Raw genomic sequence first — 5,939 nt, 5'->3', positions numbered from 1 at the left:
TGTTCCCATCTGTCTCTCTCTGTCATCATATGTCTGTCTATATGTCCCCTGCTGTGTAGGTATCCCCATGTTCCTGTCCATGTGTCTCCTTCTGTCCGTGGTTCACCATGCATTTGTCTCTGTGTCCCTGCATGTGTGTCCATGTGTCCCCTGTCATGTAGGTGTCCCCACCTGCCTGACCATGTGTCTCCTTCTGTCTGGGGTTCCCCATATGTCTTTTTTTGTGTCCCCATCTGGCCCTCTGTTTATCCCCATATGTCTCTTCATGTGTCTCCAGCTGCGTGTCCATGTGTCCTCATCTGTCCCTCTATGTGTCACCATCTGTCTTTCCATGAGTCTCCTGCTGTCCCTGTATCCCCATATTTTTGTCCATGTTTCCCCTTTGGTCTATCCATATGTCCCCATGTGCCTGTCCAAGTGTCCCCATCTCTCTGTCCATGTGTCCCCAACTGTGTCTTTTTCCCCATATGTCTGTACATGTGTCTCCATCTGTGTCTCTCTTTGCCACCATCTGTCTGTCTGTCTGTCCCCTGGGGTCTATGTGGCCCCACCAGCCCGTCCATGTGCCTCCTGCTGTTTCTGTGTCCCCATCTGTCTGTCCATGGGTTCCCATCTGCCTCTCTGTGTGTCCCCATCTGTCTGTCTATAGGTCCCCTGCTGTGTATTTGTCCCCATATTCCTGTCCATGTTTCCCCTTCTGTTTATCCCTATGTCCCCATCTCCCTGTCCGTATGTCCCCATCTGTCTGTCCATGTTTCCCCAGCTTTCTGTTTGTCCCCATATGTCTGTTCACGTGTTCCCATCTGTCTCTCTCTGTCATCATCTGTCTATATGTCCCCTGCTGTGTAGGTATCCCCATGTTCCTGTCCATTTGTCTCCTTCTGTCCGTGGTTCACCATGTATTTGTCTCTGTGTCCCTGCATGTGTGTCCATGTGTCCCCTGTCATCTATGGGTCCCCACCTGCCTGACCATGTGTCTCCTTCTGTCTGGGGTTCCCCATATGTCTTTTTTTGTGTCCCCATCTGGCCCTCTGTATATCCCCATATGTCTCTTCTTGTGTCTCCAGCTGTGTGTCCATGTGTCCTCATCTGTCCCTCTATGTGTCACCATCTGTCTTTCCATGAGTCTCCTGCTGTCCCTGTATCCCCATATTTTTGTCCATGTTTCCCCTTTGGTCTATCCATATGTCCCCATGTGCCTGTCCAAGTGTCCCCATCTCTCTGTCCATGTGTCCCCAACTGTGTCTTTTTCTCCATATGTCGGTACATGTGTCTCCATCTGTGTCTCTGTTTGCCACCATCTGTCTGTCTGTCTGTTCCCTGGGGTCTATGTGGCCCCACCAGCCCGTCCATGTGCTCCTGCTGTTTCTGTGTCCCCATCTGTCTGTCCATGGGTTCCCATCTGTCTCTCTGTGTGTCCCCATCTGTCTCTCTATAGGTCCCCTGCTTTGTATTTGTCCCCATATTCCTGTCCATGTTTCCCCTTCTGTTTATCCATATGTCCCCATCTCCCTGTCCGTATGTCCCCATCTGTCTGTCCATGTTTCCCCAGCTTTCTGTTTGTCCCCATATGTCTGTTCACGTGTTCCCATCTGTCTCTCTCTTTCCCCATCTGTCTATATGTCCCCTGTTCTGTATGTATCCCCATGTTCTTCTCCATGTGTCTCCTTCTGTCCTTGTGTCACCATGTATGAGTCTGTGTGTCCCCACATGTCTCTCTATGTGTCCCCTGCTGTGTATGTTTCCCCATGTTGCTGTCCATGTGTCTCTGTCCTTGTGAAACCATGTATGTGTCTGTGTGTCCCCACATATCTGTCTATGTGTCAGGTGCTATCAATGTTTTCCCACCTGCCCGACCATGTGTCTCTTTCTCTCTGGGAGTCCCCATATGTCTGTTTTTGTGTCCCCATCTGGCCCTCTGTATATCCCCATATGTCTGTTCATGTGTCCCCAGCTGCGTGTCCATGTGTCCTCATCTGTCCCTCTAAGTGTCACCATCTGTCTTTCCATGAGTCTCCTGCTGTCCCTGTATCCCCATATTCTTGTCCATATATCCCCTTTGGTCTATCCATATGTCCCCATGTGCCTGTCCAAGTGTCCCCATCTCTCTGTCTATGTGTCCCCAATTGTGTCTTTTTCCCCATATGGCTGAACATGTGTCTCCATCTCTCTGTCTGTGTGCCACCATCTGTCTGTCTGTCTGTCCCCTGGGGTCTATGTGGCCCCACCTGCCCGTCCATGTGCTTCCTGCTGTTTCTGTGTCCCCATCTGTCTGTCCATGGGTTCCCATCTGTCTCTCTGTGTGTCCCCATCTGTCTGTCTATAGGTCCCCTGCTGTGTATTTGTCCCCATATTCCTGTCCATGTTTCCCCTTCTGTTTATCCATATGTCCCCATCTCCCTCTCCGTATGTCCCCATCTGTCTGTCCATGTTTCCCCAGCTTTCTGTTTGTCCCCATATGTCTGTTCACGTGTTCCCATCTGTCTCTCTCTGTCATCATCTGTCTGTCTATATGTCCCCTGCTGTGTAGGTATACCCATGTTCCTGTCCATGTGTCTCCTTCTGTCCATGTGTCATCATGTGTTTGTCTCTGTGTCCCCACATGTGTATCCATGTGTCCTCTGTCACCTATGTTTCCCCACGTGCCTGACCATGTGTCTCCTTCTGTCTGGGGGTCCCCATATGTCTGTCTTTGTGTCGCCATCTGGCCCTCTGGGTATCCCCATATGTCTGTCCATGTGTCCCCAGCTGCGTGTCCATGTGTCCTCATCTGTCCCTCCATGTATCACCTTCTGTCTTTCCATGAGTCTCCTGCTCTCTATCTCTCCCATGTTCTTGTGCATGTTTCCCCTTCTGTCTATCCATATGTCCTCATTGGCCTGTCCATGTGTCACCATCTACCTGTCCATATGTCCCCAGCTGTCTGTTTGTCCTCATATGTCTACACATCTATCCCCATCTCTCTGTCTGTGTGCCACCATCTGTCTGTCTGTCTGTCTGTCCCCTGGGATCTATGTGGGCCCACCTACCCATCCATGTGCCTCCTGCTGTTTCTGTGTCCCCATCTGTCTGTCCATGGGTTCCCATCTGTCTCTCTGTGTGTCACCATCTGTCTGTCTATAGGTCCCCTGCTGTGTATTTGTCCCCATATTCCTGACCATGTTTCCCCTTCTGTTTATCCATATGTCCCCATCTCCCTGTCCGTATGTCCCCATCTGTCTGTCCATGTTTCCCCAGCTTTCTGTTTGTCCCCATATGTCTGTTCACGTGTTCCCATCTGTCTCTCTCTGTCATCATCTGTCTATATGTCCCCTGCTGTGTAGGTATCCCCATGTTCCTGTCCATGTGTCTCCTTCTGTCCGTGTGTCACCATGTATTTGTCTCTGTGTCCCCGCATGTGTGTCCATGTGTCCCCTGTCATCTAGGTGTCCCCACCTGCCTGACCATGTGTCTCCTTCTGTCTGGGGTTCCCCATATGTCTTTTTTTGTGTCCCCATCTGGCCCTCTGTATATCCCCATATGTCTCTTCTTGTGTCTCCAGCTGTGTGTCCATGTGTCCTCATCTGTCCCTCTATGTGTCACCATCTGTCTTTCCATGAGTCTCCTGCTGTCCCTGTATCCCCATATTTTTGTCCATGTTTCCCCTTTGGTCTATCCATATGTCCCCATGTGCCTGTCCAAGTGTCCCCATCTCTCTGTCCATGTGTCCCCAACTGTGTCTTTTTCTCCATATGTCTGTACATGTGTCTCCATCTGTGTCTCTGTTTGCCACCATCTGTCTGTCTGTCTGTTCCCTGGGGTCTATGTGGCCCCACCAGCCCGTCCATGTGCTCCTGCTGTTTCTGTGTCCCCATCTGTCTGTCCATGGGTTCCCATCTGTCTCTCTGTGTGTCCCCATCTGTCTGTCTATAGGTCCCCTGCTGTGTATTTGTCCCCATATTCCTGTCCATGTTTCCCCTTCTGTTTATCCATATGTCCCCATCTCCCTGTCCGTATGTCCCCATCTCTCTGTCTATGTTTCCCCAGCTTTCTGTTTGTCCCCATATGTCTGTTCACGTGTTCCCATCTGTCTCTCTCTTTCCCCATCTGTCTATATGTCCCCTGTTGTGTATGTATCCCCATGTTCTTCTCCATGTGTCTCCTTCTGTCCTTGTGTCACCATGTATGAGTCTGTGTGTCCCCACATGTCTCTCTATGTGTCCCCTACTGTGTATGTTTCCCCATGTTGCTGTCCATGTGTCTCTGTCCTTGTGAAACCATGTATGTGTCTGTGTGTCCCCACATATCTGTCTATGTGTCAGGTGCTATCAATGTTTTCCCACCTGCCCGACCATGTGTCTCTTTCTGTCTGGGAGTCCCCATATGTCTGTTTTTGTGTCCCCATCTGGCCCTCTGTATATCCCCATATGTCTGTTCATGTGTCCCCAGCTGCGTGTCCATGTGTCCTCATCTGTCCCTCTAAGTGTCACCATCTGTCTTTCCATGAGTCTCCTGCTGTCCCTGTATCCCCATATTCTTGTCCATATATCCCCTTTGGTCTATCCATATGTCCCCATGTGCCTGTCCAACTGTCCCCATCTCTCTGTCCATATGTCGCCAGCTGTGTCTTTTTCCCCATATGTCTGTACATGTGTCTCCATCTGTCTCTCTGTGTGCCACCATCTGTCTGTCTGTCTGTCGCCTGGGGTCTATGTGGGCCCAGCTGCCCGTCCATGTGCTTCCTGCTGTTTCTGTGTCCCCATCTGTCTGTCCATGGGTTCCCATCTGTCTCTCTGTGTGTCCCCATCTGTCTGTCTATAGGTCCCCTGCTGTGTATTTGTCCCCATATTCCTGTCCATGTTTCCCCTTCTGTTTATCCCTATGTCCCCATCTCCCTCTCTGTATGTCCCCATCTGTCTGTCCATGTTTCCCCAGCTTTCTGTTTGTCCCCATATGTCTGTTCACGTGTTCCCATCTGTCTCTCTCTGTCATCATATGTCTGTCTATATGTCCCCTGCTGTGTAGGTATCCCCATGTTCCTGTCCATGTGTCTCCTTCTGTCCGTGGTTCACCATGTATTTGTCTCTGTGTCCCTGCATGTGTGTCCATGTGTCCCCTGTCATGTAGGTGTCCCCACCTGCCTGACCATGTGTCTCCTTCTGTCTGGGGTTCCCCATATGTCTTTTTTTGTGTCCCCATCTGGCCCTCTGTTTATCCCCATATGTCTCTTCATGTGTCTCCAGCTGCGTGTCCATGTGTCCTCATCTGTCCCTCTATGTGTCACCATCTGTCTTTCCATGAGTCTCCTGCTGTCCCTGTATCCCCATATTTTTGTCCATGTTTCCCCTTTGGTCTATCCATATGTCCCCATGTGCCTGTCCAAGTGTCCCCATCTCTCTGTCCATGTGTCCCCAACTGTGTCTTTTTCCCCATATGTCTGTACATGTGTCTCCATCTGTGTCTCTGTTTGCCACCATCTGTCTGTCTGTCTGTCCCCTGGGGTCTATGTGGCCCCACCAGCCCGTCCATGTGCCTCCTGCTGTTTCTGTGTCCCCATCTGTCTGTCCATGGGTTCCCATCTGCCTCTCTGTGTGTCCCCATCTGTCTGTCTATAGGTCCCCTGCTGTGTATTTGTCCCCATATTCCTGTCCATGTTTCCCCTTCTGTTTATCCCTATGTCCCCATCTCCCTGTCCGTATGTCCCCATCTGTCTGTCCATGTTTCCCCAGCTTTCTGTTTGTCCCCATATGTCTGTTCACGTGTTCCCATCTGTCTCTCTCTGTCATCATATGTCTGTCTATATGTCCCCTGCTGTGTAGGTATCCCCATGTTCCTGTCCATGTGTCTCCTTCTGTCCGTGGTTCACCATGTATTTGTCTCTGTGTCCCTGCATGTGTGTCCATGTGTCCCCTGTCATCTATGGGTCCCCACCTGCCTGACCATGTGTCTCCTTCTGTCTG

The sequence above is a fragment of the Notamacropus eugenii genome, chromosome X (genome assembly GCF_028372415.1).
Source record: "Notamacropus eugenii isolate mMacEug1 chromosome X, mMacEug1.pri_v2, whole genome shotgun sequence".
Taxonomy (NCBI): Eukaryota; Metazoa; Chordata; class Mammalia; order Diprotodontia; family Macropodidae; genus Notamacropus; species Notamacropus eugenii.
The sequence above is the reverse complement of the archived record's forward strand: the minus strand, read 5'-3'. Positions refer to the sequence as shown.